We start from the raw sequence: 14,366 nt of genomic DNA, 5'->3' as shown, positions 1-14,366 counted from the left end.
CCTTTTTAATTGAAGTTCTCTTATTTTCTTAAGATCTAGAGATGGGGAGTATTAGAACAATAGAAATAATAACTGGGATGTGAAATTGAGGACAGATCAATATAGTAACTGTGATTTGGGTTTTTTTCCTCCTTTGATTGTGACAAAGGTCAGTATAGACATGTAGTAAAGTGGTTGTTTTGGATTTTTATCAACTTAAGTAACAGCACAGTCTTCTCCATGGAAAAATTTTCAGAACTCTTCCTCATGGCTGTTTTGGGCACCTGCCTAGAAGGTGTCTTCTGTTATGTCATGTACTTGCAAACATGATAGGGATTCTTCCTGTCTTGGATTGCTGCTAAGAAGCTCTACTTCTTTAAATAAAAAATAATTCTCCCCAGTGATATTATTATCATTTACAATTTACAGATGAAGAAATAGATCAATAATCTGAAAGAGGCCGGAATTGATGGGGTCTAGTGATGAGGTAAAAAAACAGCTAGAAAGTTGCATTCTACAGAGTTTGGAGAAAAGTTGAGGTACAACTGGAGAAAAGTTAGTAGGTGGCAGGGATTATTAGGGCTTTCTATCTTGAGAGCCTTCATTTCTACAATGACCAAGATGAGACCATTGTAGGAGTTGGAGCAACTTGAGAAAAGTACTGAAAGTTTGAGATAACTGTTGAGAGACTTTGGATGGAGACATGACCAAGGAGGACCGTGGTGAAGCTGGGGTCTTGTCCTAAACAGGGTACCGGTCCCCATGGCTGAGTGATTTTCTGCAGCAGCAGTGGGCCATAGTTAACCACTGAAGCAAATGGAATGGTACAACTTCCAGGAAGAATTTCACAGAAGAGCAAGAAGCAAGGGATCCAGGACAGCCAATGGGTAAAGGGATTGACTGAGGATGGAATATTGTCTAGACAGGATGGAAATGAGGTTAGGATACAAATTATTAACTGGAAGGAAGATAGAGCACCTTGTGAGTGGTCTTCCTGCAGCTAAAAAGATGGTGTGTTGGAAGGAAGAACAGCAGCAAGCAAGAATATGAAGCTGGTGTCAGAGAGTAAAATAATCAAGTTTGGGATTTCAAAGATGGCATAATTCTGAGTTATAACAAGGCCAAACTTGTGCCAATGGGAGTGGATCACCAAAGTCAGGTGGAAGTGACGGCAAATGGAGTTGAATAGACCATGAAAATGTCAGTTGAGGGCATTCCGTGGGTTCACCATGTGGACATTGGAATCAGCCACACAGTTAGTGGGATCAGAAGTACAGAAAAATAGTATGAGTTGAGATCCAATTCTTTGGGGAAAGTGATTGGGTGAGCAGGATTTGGTGAAATGGCAAAGGACATAGGATTAAAGGGCAAGAATGTCAAGTGTTTACTTGGTTAAGAGAAGAAATACTGAAACGAGGTGAGAAGATTCTCCCTCTACATGCTCTGTGGTGCCCAGATAGTGAGAAATGAGCATCTCCAGTGGCTAACCCAGTTTCCAGTGCTCCTGGGCTGGGAAGGAAAGGCAAGTCAGTTCACAGGGAATGCACGTAGGTTGCAGGGCAGGGGAGGGAAGGCAGCCGAGCCATGGAAGGAAACCAAGGTAGGATGGAGGAGGGCAGAAACCTGAGAGGCTATGATTTGGAGCAGCAGTGAAGAACATGAAGAACAAGTGGCAGCATAGAATTAGCCAACCGGAACAATGATTTAAATAAAGACGTGTCTGCGCTTAGTCACACAGACTCTGAGCGGTGTCCCCAACAGGATGGCATTTATTGTCTATGGCTCACTGCAGAATAGCCTATATTAGAGAAAGTGGAGAAGTCAGACACTAATATTTATTGTACTCTAAATAAATTATTTCATTTAACCTTCATAAACTCTCCAGAATATAGACGTAATTATCCTCATTTTTTAAAGAGATGAAGACACAGACACTCAGGGAGGTAAAATAATTCTTTCAAGGTTATTAATGCCAGCAAGAGCCTAGTACAAAAATACAAACTGAGGTCTGTCAGAACACTCTTTCTCTTGTACCAGTTTAGCAGAAGAAGCATCTAGCTCTGGATCCACACTTGCTCTAGGTAAGTCAGTTCATTTCTAAGTCTGATTGTTTTTATCTTAAAAAATAGTGATACTGCCAACTTTGTCTAGCACTAGTTGACTTTTTAAATAATCAAGTGAGAGGTTTATCAAACCAATTTTAGAGAAACATAAAAAGATGTACACACATATCTTATTCATTTTGAGTATTTTTGTACCCTTAAATGCCTACAAATAAATTACTCATTTATTCATTAACTTTAAATATAACCATGTTTCCAGAGTACAAACCTGTGCTATAAGGAATGGCTGGAATAAAAATATTCACTTTTATAGGAGAAGACCAAATTGTTTTCTCTAAGGGAAAATTTCTCCAGCAATGTGGGAGGGAGCCCATGCATCACATTCTCTCTGTCACTGGCTACTGTAGTATTTCTTCATTGCTGCCAATCTAGTAGTACAAGAAACATGTATTTTGTGGGGGGGTCATCACTTGCATTTCTCTGATTACTAATGAGGCTGAGCATCTTTTTATTTGCTTATTGGTCATTAATGCTTCCTCTTCCATGAAATGTCTGTTAATTTTTTTGGCTCTTTTTTCTCTTGGGGTTATTGCCTTTCTCTGTTGAGACCCTCTCATTTAATAGAAACATTGAGTTTGCATCAAGAAGATGAAGCAAGGTGCACAAAGTCACACTGAATTGGTAGAAGAGCTGGGACTAGGACTGAATTGGTCCAGTGTTTTTGACTATGTCAGGGCTCCCTTTCTACAACACTCCTTCTTCCCCAACAGACAGGGCCCCTGAGGGAGTCCATTGGAAGGGGACCATGTGGAATATCCAGCTAGGATGGCTCTTGGTACTAAAGCTCCATTCTTCCTACAGAAGTGAAACAAAGTGTGCCAGACACATCAGTGACAAGGGAACCCTGTCAATTTTGATGATGCACAGAATCTGTTCTAAAGCAACCAGCAAGGAACTGTCAGTCTGGAGAAAGGCGGGGGGTCAATGTAGCTACAGTGGGATGTCTTGTGTACAATATATGATAGACATTAGAAGAATGAGAGTTGGAGCAGAAATAGTGAAATGGGACTTGCTGAAGGGGCTGGCTGGCTGGTCCTATTCAGGAGGTTTTACTACTGCGGCTTATGTCTTCTTTGTTTCATGGTATTTATAACACACTTGATAGTTCATCATTCTTCCCCTTCTGATGGCATGTGAGAAAACAGGGGGTGGGGACCGGCATATGAGAAGACAGAGGAAAGTGATTTTGTGTCATTTCCTAATGATATCCTCAAACAAGTAACTTGAGATCTGAAATGGAAGAATACTGTCCAAGTGCAGTAATTCAGTGAATTTACGCATTTATTGATTGATTCATCCTCTCAATCCTTCCCATCCCGAATTCATCATTTTAAGAAGCAAGTCATTTTCTTTGAACAATATGCTGAGTTGAACTAGAGGAACATCATGTTTTCCTACTGAAATGCCATCCTGTGGTCTACCTGCTTCCTTTGCCTTTTCCTCAATGGTCAGTTCCCAGGTTTTGCCTCCTCATCTTTGCTTCTTACTGTTTTCTTTCTTCCTTTTCCTTAGTGACTCTCAGATTGAGGAGGAAATAGAATTCTTGGAACTGTTTGTGTGCAACTGAGATTTCTCCCCATCAGACACACAGAATCTGACTCCCTAGCCACTGAAACACTGGGCTGAATTCATACACTGGGCATCTTCAGGGTAGATGGGAGCAGAACACAATCATTGGTTGGTCCCACCATGTGGGATGAACCCTACGATGGGGGGGGGTAACATGAGCATGGTAGACAGGAGGGCTTGTGAAATGTGAATAGGGTGGGCAAGCCATTAGTGAACCTTTGAAGACAGTCAACAATCTCCAATATTTGGTACAGGATAAATAGTTCTTTTTTTCTAATATGACACTATAAAATATAATTGTAACTGCATCATGTTCTAGCACTACAGAATGCAACATATTCTTTTTGGAGCAATAATTTAATTCCTTCCTAGGTTAGTTATGAATATAGATGCCACTGACTTTGCAGAACTTACAAATGAGCCCTGCAGAGTCTCCCCAGAGCTGTTTTCCTATACGACTGCTTACCCAAGGGCTTGCTATTCAATGGAGACATGGCTTTCCTGGTGCACTTTTCTAGGATTCTCCGAGATCACAAATATCTTGAGTGGTTTATTTGACCCATTAAGCCCATATTTAATAAAAATCTTACATCAAATGGGACATTTCAGTACGCCACAGGAATGATGATTCATTCCACAAACATTTGCTGAATGCCTGTCATGCGCATTCAGCTGACACGCAGTGAAAATAGGACAAATGTGATTCTTGCCCTGACTGAGCTCAGACACGGTGGCAGAAACAGACCTATAAAACCAAAATTTTACTTCTAGGAGAGAGCAGGCATTGCTTGCTGTAAAGAATGAACCATTTTTTTCTCAAGCAGACAAAACAAGCCAGGGGGGTAGGCATGCAACAGCAGACAGGTAGTGCCTGTAGGCTCAGGGTTGTACCCTCATTTTCCCCTCTGTGTGGATCAGTCAACACTGCCGACTGATATAGGAGGCAGGAAGGTTTGTCTAAGCCTCAGAGAGGTGCATGCATGGTGTCATTTTCTTGTCCAATGTCGCTTCCGTCCATCTACCATGATGATGAGAGGGGAGCTTGGGCCAAAACTGAACCAGTCCACTATGTAATGAGAAATGAATCTGAGCCATGCAATGGCCTTTTGAATGTGGGGAGAGCATCCAGAGCTCAGCTACTTATATCAGTCCAAACTTTGGGTTCTTCCTTTGTGGTACCCTAGACTGTGAGTGGCACCTTGATAAGCCACCGAAATGGAAGAGGATATGACCCAAGGCCAACCAGTTTGTCTCTCCTCTTCTTCACTGTATTATATACACATTTATATTTTAACCCTACAAAATCATGGTTAAAGGGCGGTGACCTGTTGTCTGAGCAAATTACCGGGTACACATTGTTAGCTGTGTGTGAAATCTCAAACTTCCAGCACTTTCTTTTGCTTATTGTTCATCATACTCCTAGAGTCAAAAGAATATAAATCAATCCACCATCCCACCAAGGTCTTCCTCCACACTACCTGTCTTTCCATAAGGTCCCATGGATTTGTAGATTATCTTCTCCCCTCCTTAATTAAATTTATTTTATTTTGTTTGACTAGCCCTCCCACATTCTCCTCTTCATTTTCAATGGATTCCCTTTCTGGTTATTTCTTCCATGTGGAACAATGGATTTGTGGACCAGAATATAGGAAAAACAGGAAGGGCTTTTGAAAAGGTGGGAGTACTGGAGGTATTTTATTCTCCCCTCTTTCATTTTGCTTAGCGCCAGGAAGCTGGCCCTATGGGCTACACCTGTAGGTTCTCTTCCCCATTAGCTGCCAGTTGGGTTCACCAATGGGAGGCACCAGAAGATGATCAGGAGATAAGAGGAGAGTCAGATTAGGGTAGTTATTACTTTCTCTCTCCTCCAGCCAGATCACTACAGATTGTTGTGCCCCTCTACTGAAGACCAGAGGTCTTTTAGGTAGTCCTCCCCACAAGGTTTCATCCGGGCTCCAGGAATCTTTCTCTTCTCCCACTTCAGACAGAAGGGTATTAATGACCCAGGCTGGTACCATATTCATGCTAGGGACTGCACTTTCCTTCCTTAGTTCCTTTGAATCTTTCTCATAGATTGGTGTTGTAGGTGGTCAGATATAGGAGCCTATGGCTCAGAATAGAAGTTCCAGGATAAGAGTATAGATGAGTAGTTGAAGTTGGAAATAATGTGCAGAAGAAGAAAGAAAAATGGCTGAGGAGGGAAGCTGAGAGACTCCTCATTTTTGTCTTGGTGTCCTTGCCACATTATCTTCTCCTCTCCTTCTTCTCCTTGAGCCTGACCTTCATTAAGAATATATAGTGGTTAAGTTATAGCCATGAAAAAAATTGGTTTCATGGCTATAAGATTTCTTTTTTTAATTGAATTGAATAAAATGACGTAAGTTTTAGTTTACAATTCTATAATATACTTTCTGTGTATTGTATTGTGTGTTCACCATCCCAAGTCAGGTCTTTTTCTATCCTCATGTATCCCCTGCTTTCCCTATCAGTAGATCAACAAACACCAAGTGCTGGCGAGGTTGTGAAGAAAAGGGAACCTTCATGCACTCTTGGTGGGAATGCAGACTGATGCAGCCGCTATGGAAAGCAGTATGGAGTTTTCTCAAAAAATTAAAAATGGAACTGGTTCATGACCTGGCAATTCCACTTCTAGGAGTGATAATGGGCAAAATCATAAGTAAAAATTCAAACAATTCTAATGTGTCTCAGTAAGTCAGGGCATATTTTAATCTGTATAATAACAAATTTTATTATGAAGGTTTTAACATGTATTTGTAGAAAGAGACACTTCAGCCAGACTTCCTTCTCACTAATAACATTTCTCACCAGCAGCTTCTATTGTTTTGCCCTCTTTACAGCACATTGATTGAAATGGAACAGGTCTTGATCTCTATTATAATGTTCATTTAGTTGGATGTTCATTATTCTCTTAGGTAGAGGAAACCCAGGATAAACCAATTTTTTTAGTTCCCCTTATTGCTCCAGTAGTCCCAATTTCCATTTAGCCTTAAAAGAGTTTTAAACACGTGTTATTTCTTTAACGGGTGGGCAACAACTTTTTGAGAAAAACATTCACCTGTCCTCTCCATTTCTCATGATCAAATTCTAAAATATGTCCTGACTACTTCCTTCCCTAGCCAAGATATTGAATACTCCAGTCATACCAATGCATTAATTAATTCTGCTTTTATAAATTATGTTCCAAATTATAACATGAGTGAAAGTGGCACTTTTGGTAATGATCCCTTTGATGTTTCAACTTGGTACGTGTTTCCTTCCTTGGAATATTCCTGCCCTCAGACTGGTACCCCCTGACTCCTTTGTATTTCTCTGAGGGCCAAGGCTCACTTTCAGCGGCAGAGTGCAATGGGAGGTGTTCTGCTGTGTGGAGTGTCAGTGTCTTACTCATCAAATTCCACCTGGGAGTTGTGTGTCCCCAGCCATGATGGATCCTGGTTTAATTATACCCCTTTGTTCCCGTGAGGGGTGCCTGGGCCCTTTTCTTTCTAGGTTCTCCTGGAAGTGCATTTGGCCTGGTCAGTGTTGGAGTCCTAGAAAACATGGTCTTTGGTCTGAGCAGTTACTTTTACACAATTTGAAATAAATTACTCTTCAAACAGTGACATTCGGGGAAATTACTACGCCTTTTTTTTTAAAGATTTTATTTATCTTTAAAGGAGAATGGAAGAGGAAGAGAAACATCAATGTGTGGTTGCCTCTCATGTGTCCCCTGCTGGGAACTGGCCTGCAACCCAGGCATGTGCCCTGACTGGGAATCCAACCTCGATCCCTTGGTTTGCAAGCCCCTGCTCAATCCACTGAGCTACACCAGCCAGGGTGACTATGCCCTTTGGTGCTAGTTTTTTAAATGCTGTCCTAAAACTAAGTTGCAATGATTAATGGAGACTTGTTCTCTTGATTCCTGAATTTCAACTCTACATGTTCAGCATACGTTATCCGTTCAGCAAAGTGTCATAAATCACCATCTGAATGCTAACGACGTTTGTGGTCTGCATAGCTAGAGTTTTTCTTTTGGTTTCTTTGTTATATGTTTTCTTTTACTTGGATCAATGGGGACAATGCATCAACTGATATTATTGGAGCACAATCTCTCATCTTCATCCCATTCTTGGTGTTAGAAGTAACTCCAAAGGAAAAATGTTGAGATTCTTTGTCCCCAATACCTCCACCTAGGATACAGATTTTTGGTGGGAAAAAGAGAGATGCTGTAGCTGCCATTATAGAGGAGAATTTAAGGCAAATTTTACACAGGGAGGGTGTAGACTGCAGCCTATGGCCTTACAAGAGGGGAAAGACAAAGTGGTGTTTTTGTTTTGATTGTTCCTTGGTTTTTTTGCGTTCTTTTTTCGTGTGTTATTTCTTTTCTCTTCTTGTACTCTTTTCTAGATGAGCCTTAATAGAAGTGTACTGTTTCTTAAAGGGAAACACCAACTCTTAGTTCTCTAGAAAAGCTGCTGTGCTCTGACCTACGATTAATGAGTATAGACAGTAACAGGAAGCCCGGATTGGAACTAGATCTGATTTCTGAATTCCCCGCCACAGGACACATTACATACAATGATATGTGTGGAGCTTATCAGTTGCCAAAGGAGGTGGATGGGAAGCCTCTACCCACATTCCCAGGTTTGAAATTACTGGTGCATCTCTTTTGTCTCCACTGTTACAGCCTCTTCACATTATCCTTCATTATTGAATGATTACACAGGAGTCTCAACTCTTACCCATCTGCCTGTGGCTATGTAGTCAGTTGCCAAGAGGGCTGTTTAGTGTCAACCGAGGTAACAAATCAATGTAGACAGGGAACAGAGAGAGGGAATGGGGAGGCAGAAAGCTTTTTTTTTACCCTTGCTTTTGTTATTACAATACCCACATTACCAGAGGCTGCATGCCAGGGGTACAAGAAGGGCGTCTTTTTCCACCGACCCCTCAGCAAAGACGCAGCAGGCGCTACTGGAGGCTGCATTTCAGATGATGTGAGGTTGGTTCTGGGACCTTGAGCTCAGGAAAGCCCCAAACCCTCTCCCTCCTCCACGTCTCCCTGGGAGCACCTAATGGAAAAACTAGGTAACATGGCCTGGATGGCAACCACCTTGGCAGACCAAGCGCCAGAATTCCACTTTGATTTGCGCTGGACAGGCAGCTCCACAGGCCAGGAACCGAACTGGGGCAAGGAGCCAGGCTTTGTTATTTCTGTGTCTCATCTAGCACAGCTCTTGGAGGCCGCCCACGGCTGTCAGCACAAAAGGAACCAGGTAGCTTCATTACTGGCGATGTATTCAGTGGGTTCTAATTTCTGAGTTGTTGACCGGCTGCTGGTGTACTGATGCGATGCTCCTGCAGAGGAACCAAAAGCATTAGAGTTAAACAAGCCGACAACCACGTAAGTCAGAGGAAGAAAATGAGTGTATTTGTATGCTGTGCAAGGACACCCTTAATATTATGAAAATACCATATTATTTTTTGACTTGCTTAGTGACACCTGAGAAGCGAGGTAAGATCTCTGGCAAAGGAAGAGTGACTATGGAAAGATATCTGTAGCTAAGAAAGCCACGAGGCATATACCAGGGCTGAGCCCGTCTCTATGTTGTATTAAATGTCTACAATCCAGTTACCTTTCAGTCAGTGGAATAGTTTTTTAGTGAGTATATGAGATGTTTTGTAGAGTCCTTGAACCAGTTTTTAAATATTATGGCTGCACAGTGACTTTGGTTGCCACATCTCTAATTAAAGTATTTCCTCAATTCAGAAAAAAATTTTATCACTTGACTAGGAAAATCAAATTAACTTGTTTTGAAAATCCTCACCCAAGTACATTTTTTCTTTGCTGAGAGAGAGAGAGAGAGAGAGGAACAACGATGTGAGAAAGAAACATTGATTGGTTGCCTTCTGTACATGCCCTGTCTGGGTATTGAACCCACAACCTTTTGCTGTTTGGGAAGATGCTCCAACCAACTGAGCCACACAAACCAGGGCAAATTAACTTTTGATCATTTTTTAAAACAAGCTAGAAGTTTAGTAACTAAATACTTGTTGCTTGATTACTTGATTTGGAAAAACGACAATCACTCCTTATGGCTGCCTGGTACTTTTTAGTCTGTTCCACTTGGGGACACATCTTAAAGCTGATTATGCTGGTGTCATTTTTAAAAATCCTTCCAATTTTCTAATGAGAATTTGGCAAATTTTTAAGTACCAGCTAATGTGTAGGCAGATGGGAATGAGCCAGGTGAGGGGGAAGAGGGGACCCAGTGGGGACACATCAAAGTGACAGGAAGTAGAGTCTAGTGACCAAGGGAGGGATTGTCCCTAGTTTGGGTAAAGAGGTTTTGTCCTTGGCAGCAGTAGGCTGGGCACAGTGTTAGGGCCCCGGTGCTCGTAGTTATATAGACCGCACAGGGGGAACATGTGGACTTTTCCTTTCATTCACTTCATGTTCTCCCTGTAAGAAGAAGGGACAAACTCATCTGCTGGCGAGTGAAAATGGGTAAGAAAGTGCTGGGGCCTGGGAGATACATAAAGGACACGAAAGGGACCTGGAATGGAGAAAAGAAGAAAAGGGGCCCCCAGCTATGTCCTCAACACCGCTTCAGTTGACAGTGATATTCTCCAAGAGCTTTAGGAATTTGACTCTGCTTCTCTCGGTATAGTCGGGCTGAGGCCCGCCTGTTGTTTTGCCTTTGAGAGAGGTCTGGAAAAGGTGGCTGAAAGACTGTTTATGTTTGTATCCTAGAGACCCTAAGCTTGCTCTGGGACACATACTGATGTCATATGAACACTGGTGACCAAGTCTTCCTCCTGACTTATCTTCCCCTGGTCTCTTTCCCCTCCTCAATGCTCCTCTTCTCTCTTCCCATCTGTGAATGAACTTGTCTTCCCCTCTGAGTTCCCTTTCCTCTTCCTTCTCTTCATAGTTTCTTTTTCTTGCTCTCTTTTCCTGGACTCCTTTCCCAGCCTCTCATCTCTAATAAAAGGTTCTGTTCTATAAAAATCCTTCAGCTAAAAGACCGAGAGACAGAGAGAATTTATCTATAATAAATTTATAAGTAAATAAATATGCATCGGCTATTGAACGACTTTTTACATTAAAATATATTCCAAAGTGTACATTTTAAAAGTGGCCGTGAAGACTATACTTTCAGGGATCATTTCTATAGTCCGTTAAAAGTGGCTGTGTCCTCTGCCTAAGATAAGTGATTTAGGTGAGAGAAAAAAGAAAGTTTGTTTATTGAGACATGAGTGTCTGAAAGGTGTGGGAACCTACATCTGGCTCCAGGCCCCATACAGAGCTCCCTCAGAGTGGAAATGTGTACATGGGTGATAGAGCCATTAGGAGAAATTCACAATGTCCTCAGAATGTGTAGCATGTGGTTAAATATGGAGACAGAAACCAGGGCCCATATTTTCCCATTCTGGAACTTGCTCAAGTGCCTGATAAAGGACTAGAACATACATTTGGAAGCAAATGAAGAGTAGGAGGCCATCCTGACAGCCTCAGATACTACCCCAGGGACTCCCAAGCCTCCTGGGAGAGGGCAATAAATAGCAGGGGAAAGGAAGAGGCAGCGGCTGTTCTAGAACCTGGCCTCCCAGCAGCTGTGCTCCGGGTTGAGATGAGGTTTAAGGGGTGAGCAGCTATTGCCAAAGGCCAAACAAATCAACTGCTCCTCTGTAACTGGGTCTTAAGAGATAGAAAGAGCTGAAATAAAGCCCCTTCCTGACCTGAAAACAGCCCACATCACACACTGACACACTCACGGAAGTTGCCAGAGGCAGGTGCAGTGCACCTGAACTTAGGACTGCCTCTACATAGCCAAGTGTAAAAACTGCACAAAAGGCCTCCCCTCTTTCTCCTTTCTCCTAACTCCAGGGGAGAAACACCAGGGACATCCTCTTCCTCTCGTCAAGGACATCTCACCACAAGAACACCCCACTCACTCATTCCAAGGGGCAGGAGTAGAAGGAGGAGTCAAATAGAGAGGAATCCTGCCCCTCTCAGGACGAAGGATTAGTCCCTGCTGGTGATGGGGGACATCTTAAAGTGGAGTGGACTGTTACAGTGAATAAAATTGGCTGGGGTCTCCCCAAAACAGCAGTACAGATCTATGTTACCAAGTGTGGTCGAAGCCAACAGTTAACAAAATAGTTACAAATTCATGTTTCTAGCTCACTGTGTTAGACTCAATAAACCAATCTCACAAGCATAGAAGCATGCTGATCTTAGCACCAAAACTTCACATTACTGTATTTTAAAACACTACTCCAAGATAACTTTTAAAATAATGTGTCTCCGACCAAATATATTTCTCCCACAAAAATTATTTTTAACTGTAAATTTTTGATGAAGGCAAAAAAAAAATCCTGTCCCATGAACAAAGAGGTAACATTTGAAGATAGTTTCTTTGCCTTTTTGCTCATTCTTTTACATTTCTACCCCGGGGTATGTTTTAATGTAACAGTTAAGGCAGTAGGAGATGTTTATTGATTTATTTATGAGTTACAGAAATTTATTCTTGAGTAAGTTCTCGAACTTTTCTTTTTAAATCAGAGATATCTAGGTACAGTCTGCCAGAGGAAAGGGGTGGGAGACAGTATCGGGGGAAGGACGATGAGAGGAGAGCAAGGAAGGAAAAGAAAGGGGAGGGAAGGGACAGGAGCACAGAGAAGGACAGCCACTCATACGTGGAGCCTCCAGAGAGGCAAGGAGAGGACAGCTGGAAAGAAGAAGGGAATGAGGCAAAGACAGGGACCAAGACCTGGTCACCATTGTGCTGGGGACATCAGTGCCTAGCCCGGAAAACGCTCAGGGTCCAGGCCAAGAACATAAAAGTAGCTTCTCAGCAACCTTCCCGGGCATCCATACAAGGTAATGGGACAATTGGAGGGACTCAGACAGACGACGCTGAGGGGCATAGAGCCAGATTTTTACCACTCTGGATATTATCGTCCACTGACTGGGTGATAGAAGGTGGAGCGGTGGGGGAGGGGAGGACAGGAAAATCATTAGGTAAACTGCATGAGAACAGAAAGGCACTCCTTGCTCTCTAGGTCGGCTGAGGCTTTTCATATTCAAATGTGAGAACGTCCTTTCCATTCCATGTTAACAGAGAAGTACGATTTTTAGAAAGAGTGAGGCCTTTACTTACTTAGAATTGGTTTGCAAAAAAAACGAAAACAAAAAACAGTTCACGCTGAAAAGACATGCTCCCCCTGCTGGCGAACGGCATTGTGTTGGGAGTAATGATAGCGTCTCCTCGCAAGAGCCTGTAAAGGTCTAATGAAAACATACATTTGTGCAAAGTACTTTCTGTACCAAACCGCCTCACAGTGACTCAGCGCTCACTCACCGAAAAATAAAGCCCTGAAAGTCAGCAAATATTTATTCAGGGCTTAAAATGTCCTCTCTAGCCTAGTAGGAATTATAGTTCTTGCTTTCAAAGAACGTCTCTCCTGGCAGGTAAACTGAAGATAGAAATTGCAATATAGGTTTGATACAGTTATGACTGAGCACTTATGGTAATATTTACAAAGAGAGAATGCTGCCCACACTTAATAGAACTGGATTTTGGATGTTATATGGAAGAATGAGAGAAGGGAGCAAAAGGGAGTGGCGGCAGGGAATGACTGTTGAGGCAAAACATCGTCCGGAAGTTCAAGAGGAACAAAAAAGAATAAACAGCAGGGAAGACGGTAAGAAGTTTAGACCAGGAGAAAAAAAAAATAAGAGATGAAATAAGAATAGCCAGAGTAATGGAGACGCTATTGTCTGCGAGCTTATCCCTTCCTTTATATTTCCCTTAATTAATACATTCATTGAGCAGACAGTCTTCTCATAAGCACCAGGCAAGGTGATCAGCAATGAAGAGACACAGAAGCCACGATCCCTGCCCTGGCAGAACCGGCACTTTACACGGTGGGGGGGGGGGGAAGTGGAAAAGCAGTGGTTACCTGGCGGGGGTGTGGGGATGCTTTGCCACAGAAAGGTGTTCATGGAAACTCAGGAGGAGGTTAAATCACTTTCATCACCTGCCTTTCCCAGGATGTCAGATGTTTTGGTTTCAAAGATAGAAAGTGGAGGCAGTAGTATGCAGAAATTAGTGTGTGACATTGATTTTTCTTTATTCAAGAAGCACTTCCCCACTGCTGTGGTTTAGAGAGAGGAACTGTGCTCCGTCTGTTCCCACCCAGGGGCGTGGTTGTCTAGCCAGGCATCTCAGCCCTGATTTCACAGTGGAATCACCTAGTACTCGTACCTGGAATACTTGGGTGGGGAGGGGAGGGGTCTGGACAAAGGCACTGATTTAAAAACTTCCCCAGAGATTTCTAATGTGCTTCTGGAGTTGAGAACCCCCAGCCTGTAAATAGACTGGGACAAACTTCTGCTATGGCAGAAGTTTATCAGAGTTTCTGGCTTGGTTCCAGACGTCGTGACAAAAACAGTTTCTTCTGCTCCTGCACTTTTACCCTGCCACTGTCCTTCCCATTTCTAGGCCACACCGTTTGCTTGAGTCCATGTGACATTTGGTCTTGCTGAAATAGATTTTATTGGTGAAGCACTTTTTTTGAGAACTGAAATAATTTATTCTTTTTAGTAAAGACATGGTAAAACAATGAATATCCATCCTGATGTGATAAATATTAGACAAGCCTCTCTCAGTGTGCACATGTTTGCTGTCT

General features: G+C 42.5%; 1 protein-coding gene across 4 annotated transcripts in view; it reads left to right on the top strand.

The window, feature by feature from the left end:
* Positions 1-14,366, top strand: part of CHRM2 (cholinergic receptor muscarinic 2) — a 146,057-nt gene that overhangs the window by 77,467 nt on the left and 54,224 nt on the right. The window contains exon 1 of one of the 4 annotated variants that reach the window (XM_053657116.1): positions 1,760-2,060. The exons of 2 other annotated variants lie outside the window; for them this stretch is intronic. The gene's annotated coding sequence lies outside the window, so the exon portion shown is untranslated. Of the gene's footprint in view, positions 1-1,759; positions 2,061-8,919; positions 9,073-14,366 lie in introns of those variants that run through there. One more of the 4 variants, XM_053657115.1, reaches the window with a different exon arrangement.

This window comes from Artibeus jamaicensis, unplaced genomic scaffold (genome assembly GCF_021234435.1).
Source record: "Artibeus jamaicensis isolate MK-2021 breed Jamaican fruit bat unplaced genomic scaffold, CSHL_Jam_final scaffold_3307, whole genome shotgun sequence".
Taxonomy (NCBI): Eukaryota; Metazoa; Chordata; class Mammalia; order Chiroptera; family Phyllostomidae; genus Artibeus; species Artibeus jamaicensis.
This window is presented reverse-complemented; position numbering and strand designations above follow the sequence as displayed.